This window comes from Dendrobates tinctorius, unplaced genomic scaffold, assembly GCF_039654945.1.
Source record: "Dendrobates tinctorius isolate UK_male_01 unplaced genomic scaffold, ASM3965494v1 ptg000015l, whole genome shotgun sequence".
NCBI lineage: Eukaryota > Metazoa > Chordata > Amphibia > Anura > Dendrobatidae > Dendrobates > Dendrobates tinctorius.
Genome location: NW_027361683.1, coordinates 26,242,540 through 26,263,326, shown reverse-complemented (window position 1 = coordinate 26,263,326; position 20,787 = coordinate 26,242,540).

Genomic DNA, 20,787 nt, shown 5'->3' with positions numbered 1-20,787 from the left:
CAAGGGGAACTGCTACCTTGGATCTAATCCTTATAAACAGGGAGGAAATGGTTGAGGAGGTAAAAGTGGCTGGGACCCTAGGAGGTAGCGACCATGCTATTTTAGAATTTTGGATAACTAGAGGCGGAAGACCTGTGAAGACTCAGACGTCAAAGTTAGATTTCAGAAAGGCAGATTTTAAGGGATTCAGAAAGAGAATTGGAGGGATCCAATGGCTGGATATCCTTAAAGACAAAAATGTCCAGGAAGGATGGGAAATCTTGAAAAATGAAATTCTCAAAGCACAGTTGTTAACAATTCCGAAAAGAGGGAAGAATAGGAAGCAGTTAAGGAAACCAGGATGGATGAACACAGAACTTAAGCACATGCTAAAAAGGAAGAAAAAAATGTTTATAAAATGGAAAGAGGGAGGCATATCTAAAGAAGAATATAATGCTGTCTGCAGAACCTGCAGGGCACAAATCAGATTAGCTAAAGCTGAAAATGAATTGAGGCTTGCAAGAGATGTCAAAAGCAATAATAAAGGATTTTGGGGATATGTCAAAAGTAAAAGAAAAGTCAAAGATGCTATAGGATTTTTACAGGATGAAAATGATGAAATGGTAAGACAGGATGTTGAGAAGGCTGAACTTTTAAATTCCTATTTTGCATCTGTTTTCTCTCAGAAAGGAAATGTAACATCAACTGTTATTCACTGTCCTATTAAGGGAATAGAAGAATCCAGGATATCTTTAAACAGAAAGATAGTGAGGAAACACTTAGCTAGCCTAAATGAATTCAAGTCTCCAGGTCCAGATGAATTACACCCCAGAGTACTGAAGGAGATAGCAGAAGAAATTTTTGAACCCCTCTCTATAATCTTTGAAAATTCTTGGAGAACAGGAGAAGTGCCAGAAGACTGGAGAAGAGCAAATGTTGTTCCTATCTTCAAAAAGGGGAAGAAGGTGGACCCAGGTAACTATAGGCCGGTGAGTCTGACTTCTATACCAGGAAAGATCTTTGAACAAATTATTAAACAACATGTATGTCAATACCTGGATAAGAATGAAGTGATTAAACAGAGTCAGCATGGGTTTGTAACTAATAAGTCATGTCAGACTAACTTAATTTCCTTCTATGACGGTATCACTGATTGGGTGGATCAAGGAAATGCTGTAGATATAGTATATCTTGACTTCAGCAAAGCATTTGACAAAGTCTCTCATACAATCCTTATTGAAAAAATGATTAAGTATGGAATGGACAAGGCAACTGTTAGGTGGATTCATAACTGGCTTAGTGATCGGACCCAAAGAGTGGTCGTAAATGGCTGCACATCCAGTTGGAAGAATGTCTCAAGTGGGGTACCACAGGGCTCTGTCCTGGGCCCTGTATTGTTCAACATCTTTATCAACGATTTAGATGAAGGAATTGAGGGTAAACTGATTAAATTTGCTGATGACACAAAGCTAGGAGGGATAGCTAATACTAGAAAAGAGAGAGAGAGGATTCAAAAAGATTTAAATAAACTGGAGAAGTGGGCAGCAACTAACAGAATGGTTTTTAACAGGGAGAAATGCAAAGTACTACATCTGGGCAATAAAAATGGAAAAAGCATATATAGAATGGGAGGAATAGGGCTAAGTGACAGCACATGTGAAAAAGACTTGGGTATACTAATAGATCACAGACTGAATATGAGTCAACAGTGTGATGCAGCAGCAAAAAAGGCAAATGCAATTCTAGGATGTATTAACAGAAGCATACAGTCTAGATCACGTGAAGTCATTAATTCCCTCTACTCCTCTTTGGTCAGACCTCATCTGGAATATTGTGTCCAGTTTTGGGCACCACATTTTAAAAAAGACATCAACAAACTGGAGCAAGTTCAGAAAAGAGCGACCAGAATGGTGACCGGTCTGCAAACCCTGTCTTATGAGGAAAGGTTGCAGGATTTGGGAATGTTTAGTTTGCAAAAGAGAAGACTGAGAGGAGACTTAATAGCTGTCTACAAATATCTAAAGGGCTGTCACATTGTAGAAGGATCAACTTTATTCTCATTTGCACAAGGAAAGACTAGAAGCAATGGGATGAAACTGAATGGGAGGAAACACAGATTAGATATTAGAAAAAACTTTTTGACAGTTAGAGTGATCAATGAGTGGAACAGGCTGCCACGAGAAGTGGTGAGTTCTCCTTCAATGGAAGTCTTCAAACAGAGGCTGGACAGACATCTGACTGGGATGATTTAGCGAATCCTGCTTTGAGCAGGGGGTTGGACCAGATGGCCCAGGAGGTCCCTTCCAACTCTACGATTCTATGATTCTATGAAACTCCAGATCTCCAGTCATCCTCATTATCAGGTGGCAGGCCTCTGTTAATTAGATCAGCTCCATTACCTCCAGTAACCACCAGAGGGAGCCCGGAAAGAGAACTCGCAACCCCTCTGTTAACATAACCAGCTCCACTACCTTCACTAGTAACTAGTAGTTGGGGGACAACTCTTTGTCTTGGGGCTTGGGCCCCCCAATCTTTTCTGACCCTAGCAACGCTCCTGTGTAATGCTAATAGTGGCAGACCCGTCGGCCGATATAAGGCCCCTGAATATGGGGGCCACTGTGCCAGCACTGGCTCCAGGACCCTCTGACAACTGTATCCGCATCCTGCTCATGTAATATAACCTAAATGTATGATTTTGCAATGTTAGCATTTGGGGTCCCACTTTAAACTTTTGCCTAGGGCCCACACTTTGTCTAAAACCGGCCCTGACTGTTGTGAGTTCATTTTCCCCTTCATTACTGAGGCCCGAGGAACTCCCTCTTCTGGTAAAGAAAGGTAGTGAGCCTGATTATCAAACACCTGAGGCTGATGATGATGACTGGCTGAGTGGAGTTACTGACTGGATATAAGGCTGCCGACGCCCTTCTGCCCTGCGGGTGATTTCTCTGTGGGATCCTTGGAGACCAGTCTGAATTCCTGCTCCTCTAAAGCTAAGTTTGCTGCTCGGCCTTTTGCTTTGGTGCTTTGACTTTGTTTTGCTTTGTTTTTCTGGATTTCTGCCATTCCCTGCTGGGGTGTGCTGAATTCCTTTAGCTCTGTCTTCTGAAAATACCTGAGTGCTGATTTAGTTTTTGAAGCCTAGCTGCTCCAGGGCCTTTTTCATATCAGCTTGTTGGCTTATGTCTTTGATAGGGTTTTGGCAGATTGCAGACAGCAGCCTTCCTGTCCTTTCCTATCTAGGTAGTTTTGGGCCCCGTCTTTGCTCAGTCTATCTTTCTGTCTGTGTTAGTTTTTTCATCTTGCTTCACCGTCATTATATGTTGGGGGCTGCCTATTGCTTTGGGGTCTGCTCTGGGGCAGTTTAGATTTCCCCTTTCTTTCTTTAGGCTTATTTAATTCTCCGGCTGTGATCGAGGGGTCTAGGGCATCGTAGGAACCCCCCACGGCTACTGCTAGTTGTGTTGATAGGTTCAGGGGTCTGCAATCTGATAGTTGCCAACTTCTCTGGTTTTCTGGACTTAGCTTGTATTTCTGCTTTTGCCTCCTATGGTGACTCATTCATAACACCTGACTACATGAGGCCATTATACAGTATGCAGCACTGTCTGGGGCCATTATAGTGTATGGAGAACTTTTTGTGGCCATTAAATTGTATGGAGCCCTAGGTGTTGCCATTGTACTGTATGTTACCCATTTTGTATCCATTATAAGCCCCTGAGGGTTTAAAGTGCTCACCACACATCTAGATAAAGTCCTTGAGGGGTCTAGTTTCCAAAATGGGGTCATTTGTGGGGGGTTTCCACAGTTTAGGCACCTCAGGGGCTCTCCAAACACAACATGGCATCAGCCTTTGATTCAAGCCAATTTTGTATTCCAAAATTCAATGGTCCTCCTTCCTTTCTGCGCCCTGCCTTGTGCCCAAACAGTAGTTTTCCTCCACATATCTGGTATTGGTGTACTCAGGAGAAATCACACTTTTTTAATGGAAAAATGAGAAATTGCAGATCAATTTTTGACCCTTAGATCTTCATAACAAAAAAATTGTTTAAAAAATTGTGCTGATATAAAGTAGACATGTGGGAAATGTTATTAACTATTTTGTGTGACATAACTGATTTAAGGGCATAAAGATTAAAAGTTTGAAAATTGAGAAATTTTCAAAAGTTTCAACAAATTTACAATATTTTCAGAAACAGATGCAAATCATATCGAACTAATTTTACCACTATCATGAAGTGTGTTTGACATACCTGGTTTATAGGTTCTTGTCCCAGAAAAATTAAAATTCATAAGGCATCTTCGGGGAGGGAGCATTCACCCCCTACCACCTCTCTCACACAGAATCTCCAGAAGGAGAAAAAGTTGTCAATCTAAACCTCTTTTGGTAATAAAACCACATGTTTAACATATGGGAAGAGAGTAAATTACGTATAGCTTAAAGCTGAGGAATCTAATTTAGAAAGAGCTAACCACTCAAGTTCCTTTTGAAGTCAGAGGCTCCCTGTAGAGTATAGGTAATTAAAACAGGGTATCTATTGTAGGAAGAATTCAGAAAGACTGAGACTGTAGACTCAAGAGGAAGGAAAGCGAAAACTTAACACCTTTAGAGGTAACTCGTTCTCTTTAGAGGTAACTTGTTCTCTTCAGAGGAAACTGGACATCTGCAACTAGACAGTTTGGTGCTGGTGGAAAGTTATAAATATTGGGGTTTGTATCTATCAGATATTGATGGACATACATTTTCAACTTCAGGACTAAGAGAAAGAATATGCATATTTTTCATAACTGTGAGACCTGCCAATCAGCCGCAGATTAATAGTGGCCAGATAGCTGACAATAGCCATGCCATGTTTCTTATCTATGAAAAGATAAATCACAATAAAAAAAATAGGATGTTGATATTGAATGCCTGTGATGGTCAGGAGCAAAGGTATTGTGAATGTTGGGGATTTCATAAAGTCCTGAAGGGCTGAAAATTATTTTCTTTTATAATTTACTGGTCTGTACTACTAGTCCCAATGACCTGTCTAAGCTGTGCACTATGGAAATGTAAAAGCCAAAACATTCTATTGAGGATAACAAGCCCAATCTTGGGAAACTTGTTTAATCAAGTTGCAAATTGGTATGTTGTAGTGCATTTCACAAAATATCCACTAGGTGTCTTCCTTCATTTCAATATTTGACAATGAATTCATACATTGGCACTGACTTTTAGTTAGTTTTTATTATAGATATATCAAACTGCTGTAAATGTATAATTCTAGTCACCTTATATTTAATTCCGAAATGTGCAATGAGATGGAGCTGCATTAATTTGGTTCCATTTTGTATAATAGAAATAAACTATAGCTGTGACCGAGCCAAAGGAAAAATGCAATAAAGGGTCCTTTTCATTGGACTTATAGGGAACCTGTTGTCATGGTTTGAACAGGGTTCTTTCCCTGCACTCACAGGGTTAAGTGTTCATGACCTCTTTCTGGATCTGGGAGGGGTATTTATACTCACTCTTTACCAGGGTTCTCTGTCAGCTATACTGTTGTTCTGGTGTGTCTGACCCCTGGTGTGCGTGTATTCTGCGTTGCTTGTTTGCTTCCCGTGTATGACCCGGCCTGTTCCCTCACTCTGTACTCCGTCTCTCGCTTTGGTACTATTGTCTTCTCCGGTTCTGACCTCCTGGCTTGGCTATCGTTACTCCGTTACAGTTTGTCCCTATTGTACCGTCTATTGCCAGTTCTGGTTTTCTGACCTATTGCTACATCATGGCTATCCATTCTGTCTAACCCTTTGGTACTGTATTGCTATCTGGTGCTTTGACCCTGGCTTCATCGCCTTCCTGCTTGCTTCACAGGCCCCCCGGCATCACTCTCCTGCGCGGGTGTACTTATCTGCCCTGTTGAGGGTAGAGCAAATTCCTGCAGTGCGCTAGGCCTCTTTTACCTTTCCCTTCGCCTGCACACTGCAGTACTTTGCTCTGCCCTCAACAGGGCAGATAAGTGTGCCTACACAGGAGCGCGATGCTGGGGATCCTGTGTGGATGATGCAAGGACACGTCATCCACATGATGCAAGCAAGAGGGCAGCATCACAAGAAGATAGGAGGTGCCGGACCTGGACCTGCGACACCCATCGGACCGGACCGCCCCTCAGGTGAGTATAATAAGTTATTTTTCTTCGCTTGCAGGTCAGATAGGGGGCTTATCTCCAGCATTATAGAATGCTGTAGATAAGCCCTGAAAGGTGACGGCCGTCACTTGTATCGGCCAAACCTGGTGACCGGTTCCCTTTAAAGAGAGCCTGACAGCATGATTTTGTAATATAAACTAAAAACTTGGCTGTAATGGAGATGTAATATCTGTTATGTAATAACCTGCAGGAGCGCGGGATGCAGTCACGCACGGGGAGGCAGAACAAGGGTTGAACAGGTTCCTTTTCGAGTATGCGGTCACTCTTGGGCAGAGCGAGTGCGTTACTCACTGTCTCATAGTGTACGGCACCTGGCTTAGCTTCGCACACTCCACTCTGCTGAGATGGAGCTGCACACTCCGCTTTGCTGAGATGGCGCTGCATGCTCCACTCTGCTGAGAAAGATCTGCACGCTCCGCTCTCCACCACTGACATGGCTAATCCCCCCAGCACCACAGCTTCTATCACGGACAGCAGCAGCACGACCTGTCACAGGGCCAGCACACTCGGGTGGGCGAAGCAGAGCGCCCTCTTCTCTGCTCTGCGCACTGCACTTCCTTGGCCCCAACCTCTCCTGCAGCGCACGCTTTTCCTTCCTCTCCCCATGTGTCTGTGCACTCTCCTTTTCCTCTCCCCACTCCCTCCTGTCAGTAGGAAACCCAGTCTCTCCTAACCTTCCCTCCTGCAACAGGGGAAGGTCTGCCTCCCTCAGGCTTCCCCCTGGAAACAGAGGATGCAGCCCTTTCCGTTCCGGACCAGGCATGCAGGTACCCACGGTCTGGTCCACCTCCTTACAGTTACCGTACATTGATAACTTTGGTGAAGAACCGCTCTGTGTTCTTTGATCATCATTTATACAGAAATTTAATAAGCAGAAAATTTCAGAGGAGCAGCAATATACACTGGGTCTTCTGTTTCCCCGGACCCTCTGGCTGCCTTCTGTGTTTGAAATCTCATGAGTGACCTGTAATTTACAGAACGGAGGTAGCAGAGGGGCTGTAGTATCACACACAGAGAGAAGGCCCAGTACACACTCCTGACCAAGTGCACTGAAATCTAATTAGTAGAAAACTTCAAATGGTGATTAAAGAACAACAAAGTGGATTACTTCACCAAAGGTATCAATGTAATATATATTACAGCCATGTCTTTATTTTACATTTAAAAATTGTGATGACAGAGTCTCTTTAAAATATCACGTAAAAGTTACAAATAATGGATTAGTGTAAAAAATACAGCGTTTCCATCAGTGAAAATGTACTCGCTTATCATTAATCAACATTTTTACAATTACCTGAAAATTGTTTGTGAGCATTGAATCTAGTTGTGTTTTAAAGGCATGAGTAGGAATCATGAGTTGGGAGGAACAAGTGATTAAATTTAAATCATACCACTACAGTTACAGATAAATGCAGATCTTGTGAACGTTACTGACTCAATGTACTGCTAATCAGTGGTCATTTAATCAATTTATCTTCATGTGTAAAAGTATACTAAAATATATTTTATCAAAACTATTTAAATAATTAAAACTACTGTGTTTCTCTGAAAATAAGGCAGGGTCTTATATCACTTTTTGCTCTGAAAGTTGGAGTAGGTTTTACTTTCAAGGGATGTCTTTTTTCCATGAAAAACAATCCATATTTATTCTTGAACAAAAAATAAAAATAAAACAACAACAACATTTATTCTAATATAATCATGTTTTAACACACACTCTGCAAATACGGTACATACCAGCCTGTCTCCTCTTCAGTTCCTTTAGACTCCTCCAGATAAAAGACTTTTGGTAACATCATGAGAATATGGCTGTGATGTCACCAAAGGTCATTACGCTGTTTTAACCATAGAAATGCTGATGGCCCTGGGCAACTGACCAATTTGCCCTCCCCGAATGCCAGTCCTAACTCTAACTAGGTCTCATTTTTGGAGTAGGGATTCTATTTCAAGCACACGCCAAAAATCCTGCAAAATCAGGTCTCATTTTTGGGGAAACACGATACTAAGATAGATTATGAGACTTATAATGAATCCAGACAAGGCACATTAACATATAATTAGTGTATCACTCAAGAATAAAGAAAATCTGGATTAAAAAAAAAACATTACATTTTTTCACTTGTCTTGAAAGCCATGTTTAACCTCATGCGGTAACCTAGCGCTGTATCCAACTCATTTAAAGCTCTTTAACACACACAACCTAAGGGTACCGTTACACCTAGCGATGCACCAGCGATCCTGACTAGCCATATGACGTGGTCAGGATCGCTGGTGCATCGCTAGGTGGTTGCTAGTGAGCTGCCACACAGGCAGATCTCACCAGCGACATTGCTGGGGACGGGGATCGCTACTTACCTGTCAGACGCGGCGATCCAGACGTCCTCCCGCCCGGCTCCACGCGTCGCCCGTCGTCACAGCAGGAAGCGCCGCAGGAAGTGGACGACGAGGAATGGTCCAGGAGCTTCTCGCGCGATCAGCGATAACCAGAGGGGGAGCCGGTCGGAGGTAAGTATCACATGCAGCGATATCGCTAGCAATATCGCTGCAACGTCACAAAATCGGTGACTTTACAGCGATATTGCTAGCGATATCGCAGTGTGTAACGGGGGCTTTAATAATGTCATAGTGATCTCAAATTATATGGCTATGTGTAAAGGAGTGCTAACTGTTGTTCCATGCTGTGCTGTCACACACTAACATACAGTATATTCAGTGTTTTATGGTTTTGTCTCCCGATCTCTATCATTGAGCTGTGACTTCCTCTCACTATCCTGACCAAACAATGGCTATGACTTTTATACAGTCTGATAGCCCCTTCTGACTCACTATGCTATACCATGCGATATGATAGCTCTAAGGCATGGGTCCCCAACCTGTAGCTCAGGAGCCACATGTGGCTCGCGGTCCCATGAATTGTGGCTCGCGACTGTCTGCCAGCTTGGTGCATTAGCTCCAAGTCTAGCAAACAGGTATGAGGAGCACATCTCAAAATGGAGAATTTTTTGAGTAGCCCTGCACAGAAGAGCAGATCTGAATGCACATTTACGGGGTTTAGAGATGTTTTAGGTATGGTACGCTGGAGGATGATACTACCTGTTAGAGGAGGTGCTCAAAGCTGGATGTGACAGTGTGTTGGGAGTCCTTGATGGGAGAATACTGAATGGGGGTATTGTGGGAACCCCTGGATCTCAGTGTATGGCTTTGGAGTGATTCTGTGGAAAAGCTTTGGTTATCATTACACCTGTAATGGGGGCTTTGGTTGACACTACTTTGAAGGGGGTGGGAGCTGGATGTGGCTTGAGATCCTCTCTCAGTGCTCGCGACTCTCTGTCTAAGTTGAATGTGGCTCTCAAGGTCAGAAAGGTTGGGGACCACTGCTCTAAGGCATTATGGAGAAGTCCATCTGGTCAGGTGAGCTTTAACTGGCTAATACAATCTGCTGTATTGTGTAAAATGATGGCAGGAATGTTTGTCGATGATTGCTGCAAATTGAATCACAAATTGTCCAAATTCGCCAAGTCCAGTGAATTAAAAAAAAGTATCACAATGATAAGAGCCATTCGGTCACACCACCTGCAAATGAAAAAAAAAAAATATTCTGTATTTACCAGTTTGTTGATGTCCAAGTTTAAATAATCACACAAATGTAAAAAGAAGTTTTACACAGCAGAACAGTTAGTCTTGTCATGAGGACATCTATAGAGAAGTTGCAGTAACTAAGGCTGTAATTTATTTTTGGTACATTTTTTTTCTTAAGTTTGAGGTCTAGATGGTCAATGACAATTTTTTATAGTGAGCAGGTATTAAAAAATAGGATCAATGCATAATAACCTGATTCAAGAAAACACTTTTTACACCAATATCCCCTAAATAATTCCATATACGCAAACTAGATCCAGAAAAGATTCCATACATGGGAGGGACCATTCAGACCCTGCCTCAGATTCCCATACAGGGAGAGGCTCATACAGCATTCCTACAGAAACAAAGACACAACTGGAATATTAACCCATTACTTCATCAACTGCACACCTATAACATTGAAATTTATTAGTGGGTTGAACCATACAGTAATTGCTTTGCGTACACATCAATGAAGGTTGGGTCTCACGTGATTTTATCATGTGTCATTACTGTTCTCATCACAATATAATCACTTAAAACAGATTATATTAAAAATTATTCATTTATAAGCATGTTATTTGTTATATCAGACCTCAAACGATATACCATATGAGCAATTGTACAGTGTGTGCTTGTAAAAATAAAAAGAGCAATCTATACTATAGACACAATAACTATTCAAAGTGTCTGCAGAAGTCACGTCAGTGCATGAATTGTGCAGTGTGTTCCTAGGGGGCAGCATCCTGTTTGCGGTGGCACCCACCGGTCCCTTTGCCTACTATTCTCCATCTATTCTCATTGTTAAAATGAAATCTCCTCTTTCCACTGGTGGTGCCAGCTTTGTAGCTCCTGGCATCCTGTACACACAGATCTCTATAGCATCTTCCTTTACCTTATATAGCAGGGTGCAGATGAATTTCTCACTTCTAATATTAATAGCCAGGAGGAGCTCAGGGGAGCTGCCAAAAATAGCAGGGAGGAGAGAGACAGAGGAGGAGATAGGACGTAAAGGGGTGAGGGAGACACCAGCAGCTACTCTGGGTACAGGAGAGGACACTTGTGACTTTGGCTTTAGGTGACTGCAGCGAGACATCTTCTACACAGAGGTAAGAGGCTTTATAGTGCAGGACTCATTACAGGTGTTTCCACATTAGAACTTTCTGGCTTTTTAGCATTATGGGTACAGTATTTAAAGATCAGTGTAATGAAATATACGTACCCTAAGGCTCAGAACTACAATTGAATTTTTTTTTTTAACATTTAAGATTGCTTTATGCTGGTGAATCAGTTGTCAGAGCAGGACCAGCTGTCAGGGCTTTTGCAGTGTCTTTTTTTTCTGTTTGGAATTTTACATTGAAAACAGGCAACAGCAAAATTAGTTTTTAGGGATTCCTATTCGAAAAAGGACGAATGGCCTTGTTGCACCAATAACCCTGTGCACATTTGCCCTAAAGTCATGCCCATGAAATGGTGACGTTTTCTGGTGCTACAGATCTACCTTACAGAAAGATACGTGCCAGCTTTCTATACGCCGGTCAATGTAATGTGAACTGGATGGAAAGAAGTGAAAATGGCCTAGTTATAGATAACCCGTCTAAAATGGGCTTGAACAGCGTAAACAGGGTGTTATCTGCAGCTATGTCTGGCATTTGTATGGCATGTGTGATAAAGTCACCCTGACAGCTGTCTGGTAGGAAAGCTGCACAAGGGTGATGTATAGGAGGGGCTGCGCTAGGCCAGTGTGACAAGTGCTCTCTCCGATCATTCCCCAGTGCCTGGCCTTTTAAGGGAGCATCAGTTCAACAAAAATTGCACTGCAAACTGCTCTTCACATTTCCACACAGGAAGAAAAGCTCCGGCCGGGTTCACAGAGGGCAGATATGATGTGTGCTATTAAAGAGGTTCATTTAGGGAGCTTTTTTTGGCCTTTTTTTCATGCAGCTTTTTAAAACTGGAACATGGGCATTTTAATGTTGGATTTTTCCAGTAGTTAAATAAAAAAGTGCCGTTGTAGAATTACAGGTATATTTTGAATAGTAAATTCTTGTAAATTATTATATGCTGCACTTGCATAAAGAGCAGAATATCTCCAACCAGTAACTGTAAAATGGAGAGAATAAACCTATCCTATACAGAATTAAGATCACGCTGTAAATATTCAAAACCTGCAAGGTGCTCCATTTCATGGGAAACACTTTTTTTTTTTTTTTTTTACTCTGATTGCCAGACTTCAGCTGCTCCATTAAAGGAGAATTCCGTGGGAAAATCCTACGTAAAGTCAGGTTTACAATATCTGGTCTGACTTCACAAATTTCCAGAACATTTTTTATGTTTGTCACTGTAAACTTTTTCTGTGGCATGGAAACCTACAATAATACTATCTTAAAATGCATGGATTCACAGGTTATACCCTTAGCTATGGAATAGGGGATATCTTGTTGATTATCCATTGGAACCCTAGTGATTCAAAGAACTGGGCCCAGCTTGAATGGATCAGAGGTATGCATGCTCAACCTCGGCTCCATTCATTGTCAATGGGACTGACAGAGCATGCAGAGTGCTGTTCCTTTAACGATGAATGCACTGTAGGCCAAGTATGCACACCTCTGCTCCATTCATGAATGGGGGGCTCAGCTGGAGGTCCCAATGGTCAGACCACAACAATTAGTAAGTTTTTGGATGGGAGATAAAAAGTTATTCCTGACCCCCCCAAAAGTTAATACCTCCATTTGAACACCGCAGATGAATGGCTCTCTGCCAGGCTTTACTTGGCTGTACCAAATGTGATCCACTTCAGCCAATCATGGCACTGAAGATAGCCGTCATATCAATACGTATAATTTATGACCACCGCAGCCAGTTAGAGAGAAGATAGGCCTTGGTACCTACATTATTGTTTGTGGAGCTACCAGTTATATTTTTTAAAGCCGTAAGAACTCTTCAATGATAAGAGTACATCACAAAGCATGTTCACAATATTATGAATGTAAAGACTATAAAGTTGAAGTATCTTGAATAAAACACATGGACAAACTAGTCAAAGTCTAAAAATGTCATCAAAACTTACAGTCTTTACATTACATCAATGGGGCTCTAGTGCTGAAGATAATTGTTCCTAAAATGGTACATGGCAGTTAGAAATATTAAAAAAAAAAAAAAAAAAAAAAGCAATATCCACCCTCAGCACCCCTTCCCCCAGTCCTCCCTGGTCTCGTCTTCGACACACTGGAAATGACCGGGAACTCCTGCTCAGCCAAATACTGGATACAGTGGCGACCTGCCATTGGATTGTCAGTTATGCATATACTGTAGTCTCTGGTTTGTCGGACAGGACTAGGAGGCACAGACTGGCGGAGATTGGATAAGGCCCCTGGTACAGGAGCCGTGAGGGAACGATGGAAGGATCACTGATTTTATTATTTCATTTTTAACCAGCTTGGGTCCTTTAAAGGGACTATTCGCACAGAATGACTGTTCAAACTGAGTACAGTTGTTTGGTGCTCCACACTGTTTCCAGTTCTCCATTAGCCTCCCTATGCCTTTAGTCTAATTTATATAAGTGGCTAGTTTTATTTATGTCATGGATATTTTCTGTTCTTCTTCACAGAAAAAGCCTAATGCAAAGAAAACGTTTATTGTGAAGTATCATCTATTTTCACCTTTAGGAACCATACTTCTTTATATGCCCATATTGATTCACATGGCTATGGAATGTTAAGAAGTATGTAACCTGATGGTGGGATCTCAGCTGGACATGGAAGAAATATCTTTTTTTCCCACATGGTTGTAGTAACATGTGTTTAAGTGTCAAGGTTGTTGTAGAATACAAGTAGACCTGTCAGGATTCCTATGCTTCCCTAATTGAAGGCATCATACAATAAAGGGGATATTTAGCTCAGAAGTATATTATTTTCTAAAAATAAAAATAAAAAAAATAAAAAATATGACACCTAGAAAATTTCACTTTTAAGAAAAAAAAAAAAAGACAATAGTTTGAAACTCAACTAAAAAAAAATGTAGTTTGTCTAGTGCATTTCATATTTACCTACTGATTCACAGCCTACAATCAGGTCAAAATGTTTGCTGCTACAAATAAAACCAGGAAAATACAAAGAAAAAAGTTGTCGCAAAGAACAGTTAACCCCCCATGAGGGGGTTCGTTCATATGACCCTATTTTCATTCTAATTGCTGTCCATAAAAAAATAAAAAAAGTTTAACACTTATAGTGCTAGGACTAATAGTATTCAATCGGGTTGTTCGGCTGACAGTATTTCACATGGACCGAATGTGTGTGACGAAAACAAAATTTGCACCATGTATCAGTCTCTTTTCTCTTTCAAATGAGACCTGTGTATTCAAGTCTATGGGTGCGCAAAAAATACAAATAAAAAAAATTGTATCCCGTATTGTCATCTATGTAGCATCCAATTATTATGAACATATTTCAATCAATAACAATGGAAATTAATAATACGGATGAAAAAAAAATCAAACAATTTTAAAATTGCTCGTATGACCTTAGTCTAAAGGTGATATCATGCACGCAGTGTTTGATGAAGTTTGAGACGCAGGTTTAGAGCTAAAAATTCATTCAGTAGAAAATCAGCAAGTCCTTCCCCTTATATAGCACATTTCATTCAAATCTATTACTGGTTTTGGTTATTGAAAAAAAAAAAAAAAAAAAAAAAAAAAAACACAAAACACAATTTTAGCTGTATACACAATAAAAATACAAATATACAAATAAAAAAGGATTTTCTGTAAACCTAAAAATGCTACAAATCAGTGTTTTAAGTCTGTGGTGGATTTCTTAAAATGTAGTGTGTTCTTTCTGGAATTTTGCCGCAGTACATTCAGTGGCTCTGCCTGACTCCCCCCTAAAGGGGATTCAGATGAACCCCAGACAGCGTCATAGATGGAAATGACACACATGGGTTCAAGTGAACTCTGTTTTTTTTCAGACAGGCACAGAAAAGTGGTCTGCTACCTTTCAGGGATCTGTCTGAGAAAATGGACACCAAAAAAAAAAAGTGAAACCAGTGCACTCTGTCCCTGCAGTCCATAATATGGCATCCTCACTGGGCCAGCTGGATCACGTTTTTAGGGGGAATGCTGGAGGTAACAGTTGCACTGCAGAAACACAATGAACACTTCCTAAGACTTCTCTATAAAACTTTAGAAACACCAGCAAAGAACGCAGGATTGCTGCCAATTATCCAGCCATTACTGATGTATAGTACCTAAAGGATTCATCTCATTAGAATCTATATCATTGGTTTTAGAATCATAGAGATCATGATCTTTGTTAAATTTGCGATTAAATTATTTCTACCTATAACACCACAAGGTTTTAGTACAGTGACCCTGTTCATGGAAAAGGTCTTCAGTTCCTCCACAGGGAAAGCACACATTTTAAAAAACATACATAAAGGCCCATACTGATGACAAATCTTTGGGAGAGATCCATCAGTATCAGATCGGTTTGGATTGTGACACTGATTGGTGCTGCAGTTGGATCGGCAGTTCAGAACTGTGTCAACCAATCTGCCGATACATGGTGCAGGGTGTTACAGACTCCCAATCTGAAACTGATGATCTATCCTTGATAGTTGGCTGCTAGCTGACAGATCACATACAAGCTTTACCTCTGTAGAGCTGAGCATTCTGAAATAAAGAAACAAACCTTGGATGTGTTGGGTCTAATGTTCCAATATTTATGTGATGTGTATGGCCAGCAATGCAACATCCACTATTTACTAACATGTTCAGTTCGGTATCAGAAAAACTCCACTTCAACCCCTATGAAGATCTAGCAACAAATTAAAAAGCTGAATTTTGAAACCATTATGATGTATGTAACAAAATGGACATATACCAGATCTAAAATACAGGATTATAGATATGATGTGAAAATGAACCCCTTTATGACCGCCAATACGTCTTAACTGACCTGAGATTTAAGAGAATAGCCTCCCCACACAGGTGACAATCCAGGAAAAAAACAGACAGGCCTAAATGCATCTGCAATATAAGGCCGGGATCACACTGGCGAGGAATACGGCTGAGTGAGAGGCGCTAAAAGCACGCATTAGACACAGACCAATGATTCTCTATGGGGTCACTCGCACCAGCCGTATATTTCTCATCCGTATTCTACGCTCCGTGCCAATCGCAGCATGCTGCGATTGTCAGCATACTACGCCCGTAGTACGCCAATGCAAGTCTATGGGTGCGCAAAAAATACGGATTACACACGGACCACACATGTGACTTGCGAGAAATACGCACCCGGTGTCTTTTAGCAAAGCCGGCAATTCAGTGCGCTATACAGTAAACTCATACTGACAGGTTTAATAAAGAAACGAAAGAATAGATATAGACACATAGAATACACATATACATATACATTATATATATATATATGCGCATTCTATGTGTCTATATCTATTATTTAGTTTCTGTTATAAACCCTGTCATAGGGCTCCATTATATGTCCATTTTGCAAGCCTGCGAGAAAATCTCACCATACGGATGACATACGGAGCACTGTTTAGGGGTCATTCAACCGTATTACGCATGTAAAATACTGACCGTATTTTGTGTCGGTTAGTGTGAACCCGGCCTAAGGCTGTGTGCACACGCTGCGGAACCGCAGGTAAAATGACCTGCGGTTTATCACCTCTACAATGGAGATGGTAAACCGCAGCATACGCAGAAAAGAATGACATGTCAATTCTTTCTGCGGATTCAAAACCGCAGCTTTTCCGCAGTTAAAAATCCGCAGCATGAGCACAGCAGAATGTAAATCACATAGATTTACATGCTACTGTACACTGTCTGCAGAACTACTGCAGATCCGCAGCAAAAACCGAAGTGTGTGCACATAGCCTTACGGGGTGCAGCGGACCCAAGTAAAATGGCAGCTGCACAGGTGCATAAATACCTAATGAAACGCTGCACCCTGTTAGGCCAGTTTCACACGACCAGATAATTCCGGTACCGAAAAAAACGGTACAGGAGCGATCCGTGTCCATGTGGATACGTAGGCCATCCGTGTGACATCCATGTGCTATCCGTATGTCCGTGTGTACATCCGTGTGCTGGAAAAATTAGCATCCGTGTGCGGTAGATGTTTACACGGACCCATTGACTTGTATGGGTCCGTGTGATCCGTGCTGTTGCACAAAAACGGACATGTCAGCGTGTTTTGCACACGGACACACGGTCCATGAAAACACACTGACATCTGCATAGACCCATTCCTGAGAATGTGTCTATATGTGTCAGTGTCTCCGGTACGTGAGAAAACTGTCACAACACGTACCGGAGCCACTGACGTGTGAAACTGGCCTTATAGTGCAGATGCATTTAGGCCTGTCTGTTTTTTTCCTTAATTTTTTGGAGGATTTTTTCCTCTTTGTGGTTTTTACAGGTGACAATCCAGCAGCTGTTGGCTGTATACTGTAGGTGACAACTTGCTGCATTAGCCATGATCAGCATTGGCACCGTCCATATCTGTTTAACCCCTTAGATGCTGCTGTCAATGACTATCATATAAATGTTTCAAAGCGTGTGGCTTCTCCCTGTTTATCCCCATCTGCACCCTGAGGTCATGATTGTGTGGTCCTGATGTTTGCCATGGCAATTCACGAGCAAATAGCGGCCTTAGCGTCTGCCGGCTATAGTGGCCTGTTCAAAAGTCAGCAGCATTTTGGTGGTAAAAGTCAACTTTTTTTCATTCCTATCATGCCATTTTGTATTAATTCCTGAAAACCACTTGAAGGGTTAATAAACTACCCAACAGCAGTTTTCAGTATGTCTGGAGGTGCTGTTTTTAAAATGGTATCACTTTTGGGTTTTTCCAAAATATATATGACCTCTGAAGTCACTTGAAACCTGGATAGGTCCCTCAAAAAATAATTTTGTAAATTTCCATGAAAAAAATTACTGCTACATTTTTAAACCTCCTAAAATGCTAACAAAATAAAATAACATTTTAGAAATGGTGCTGATGTAAAGCAGACATGTGGGATTTATTTGTTTTGCTATGGTATGACTATCTGAATTAAAGGGATAATCAAAGTTTGAAAATCACTAATTATTTTTACATTTGTCAAATTTCTGACATTTTGTTATAAACACTACACAAAACATATCATCCTAAATTTGCCATTATCATAAAGTATAATGTGTCACGAAAAAAAACAATCTCAAAATCATTGGAATTTGTCAAAGTGTTCCAGAATTATTACCACAAAGTGACACTGGTCAGATTTTTAGAATTTGGCTCTGTCACTAAGGGGTTAAGGTGTAACAGCTTCCTGGACGGTACATTATATGTACAATAAATATGGCGTGAATAATCTGCAAAATGTTACAGGATTTCCTACAAAGTGTCTGTACAGAAGATAATGAGCGAGTAGCATTGTTGCTCGGATGTCCCTGAGCATACTCGGGTGGTCTCCGAGTATTTTGGCGTGCTCGGAGATTTAGCTTTCAGTCTTATCTGCATGATTTGCGACTTGTAGACAGGCTGAATAAATGTGGGAACTCCCTAACAAACAGGCATTCCACACACGTATTCAGGCTGTCTGTCGCAAATCATGTAGCTGAGGCGATGAAAACTAAATCTCCGAGCACGCCAAAATACTCACCACCCGAGCATGCTCGGGAAAACCCGAGCAACGAGTATACGCGCTCATCACTACTAGTCATGCTTAGATTTCAGCATTAATTTACTTAGTGTATGTAAGTAATGGCAGATTTTGCCTGGTTGTAGCTGGTGAAAAGGAACCACATCGACCCTACACAGGATTTGGTCCCCTTCAACCAGCCGCAACTAAGCATGTACCACTCTGGACCAAACAGAAGAGCGAGACAACGGCTTGGTGGATTGTGCATTTGTCCTGAATCATTAAATACAAATAAATTCTACAGCGTCTTGTGGAGGAAAAAAACAGCAATTCCGTTGTGTAGTGTCGATTTGACTGTGTTCATGCCAGAGACATGATATTTTTAAGAGAATAGTCATGATAAATCACAACTTAAAGGGAATCTGTCAGCACAGAATAACTGTTCAAACCAAGTACAGGCGCTCGGTGCTTCACTGTGGGGCCACACATACAAGTGCAGCTTCTTACCTGCTTGGTTTCCATTTATCTCCACTCTTCTCTGGCCCTAGGAAGCCAGAGTGGTCAAAGAAGAGTGGGGGGAAGGGGGAGATAAAGGGAAACCAAGCAGGTGGTATGGCTTATATAAGTGATTGACCACACCTTGATGCACCAAGTGCCTGTACTTGGTTTGAACAGTAACTCTGTGCAATTGTGTCTGTTATGCTGGGGTCACACTTGCGAGTGCAATGCGAGAAACTCACGCAAGTGTCTCGCCTGAATACCCGGCACTACCGTCGGCGGTTCGGATCGGAGTGTTCACCTGCATAGAAATACATGCAGCCGCATGCTCTGGTCCCGCATGCCGGCGGCAGTGCAGGGTATGAAGGTGAGACACTTGCGCAAGTTTCTCACATTGCACTTGCAAGTGTGACCCCTGGCCTAAGGTACGAAGTACAGACTGTATGGCACATAAAAATGTTTAGAACACAAATAGGTGTAGATAGAAACATTTCAGATATAACACCCATCATCAAGTGTCTAACAATATAGTATAAAAGTTTTTAAACTATTTTACAGCATTTTAAAACATATCCCTTGCTGCCTAGATTACTGAACTATTCAGCTTTTAATGGATCGAGACAAAATGTCTTTAAGAACAGGAAAAGCAGCTCCTCTAGACGGAAGCCGAGAAATGAGAATTGTCATTTATGACTGGAGTTGACAAGAGGAGGGAGGTGTCTCAAGTGGTTCACGCTCGAGGGAACCTGCTGAGCAAGGAAAGCATCGTATTTTAGGATTGCCATTAAAAAAAAAAAAATAATGCTTTCCTAATCGTTGCATCACCACTAGCTTTTACTAAAAAATAAAGTTGCTGATGGGGGACACATTATGTGTTATACATTTACTGAACTGGAGAACAAACTTATGGGAAGCAAAGGACCTATATGCACAATGGCAGAGTTTTACTTTCAAAGCATGTAAAACATGGGTATTAATGACGGAGCTAGTAAAGCCCATGACCACGTGTGCATTTATACAAATTGAAGACTGTGCTGCTTAGTTATCTTTGCTTCTTTACCCAGCTAATTATCTCTACATGAAGACTGGTATTTTCTTCTCACAGTGTATGTGCCTCATCAAGAGGTGTATTGAGTGCAGCATGGTGGCACAATTTGGCAGCGCTGGGAGGCCCTTGTATCAAATCCCACCAACATCTGCTAGGAGGTTGTATGTTCTTCTAGTATTTATATGTGTTTCCTCCCACACTTTAAAGACATACTGATAAGGAATTCCAATTGTGAGCCCCAATGGGGACAGTGATGATGATGTCTGTAAAGATTGTGATTCCTCACAGGCAGGGTCGTCTCTTTCTGTACCAGTCGTGACTTGTATTGTTTAAGATTACTGTACTTGTTTTATATTATGTATACCCCTCAAATGTAAAGCACCATGGAATAAATGGCACTAAAATAATAATAACAAAGCGCTGCAGAAGATGATGGCACGATATAACCAAACAAAAAAAAATAATTCTCTATTGTATTTGTCAATGTAACAATAATGCGACTGCTGAACAGTCTTCTGAAGAGAACACTGAACAATAAGAATTGAAGATTTCATTTGTTTCTCCTTTTTTAATAAAAAGATAGAAAAAACAACATTTAGAATAAAAACCTGATTTAATAAATAGGTCATCATCCAATGAAAGACTTATAAAAGTATACATTGTCTAGCTTTGGATGCAACTAAATCAAAACGAAAGTGTGGGAAAAGGGGTCCAACTGGCTTGCAAAACTTGTAAAGCGCTAAGGGCCCCTCGTCAAGACAGGTGATTTTCGATTTTCTTGCCTGTCTTGATCAGAGGGTATGTTTGAGTCAGATATTCCTC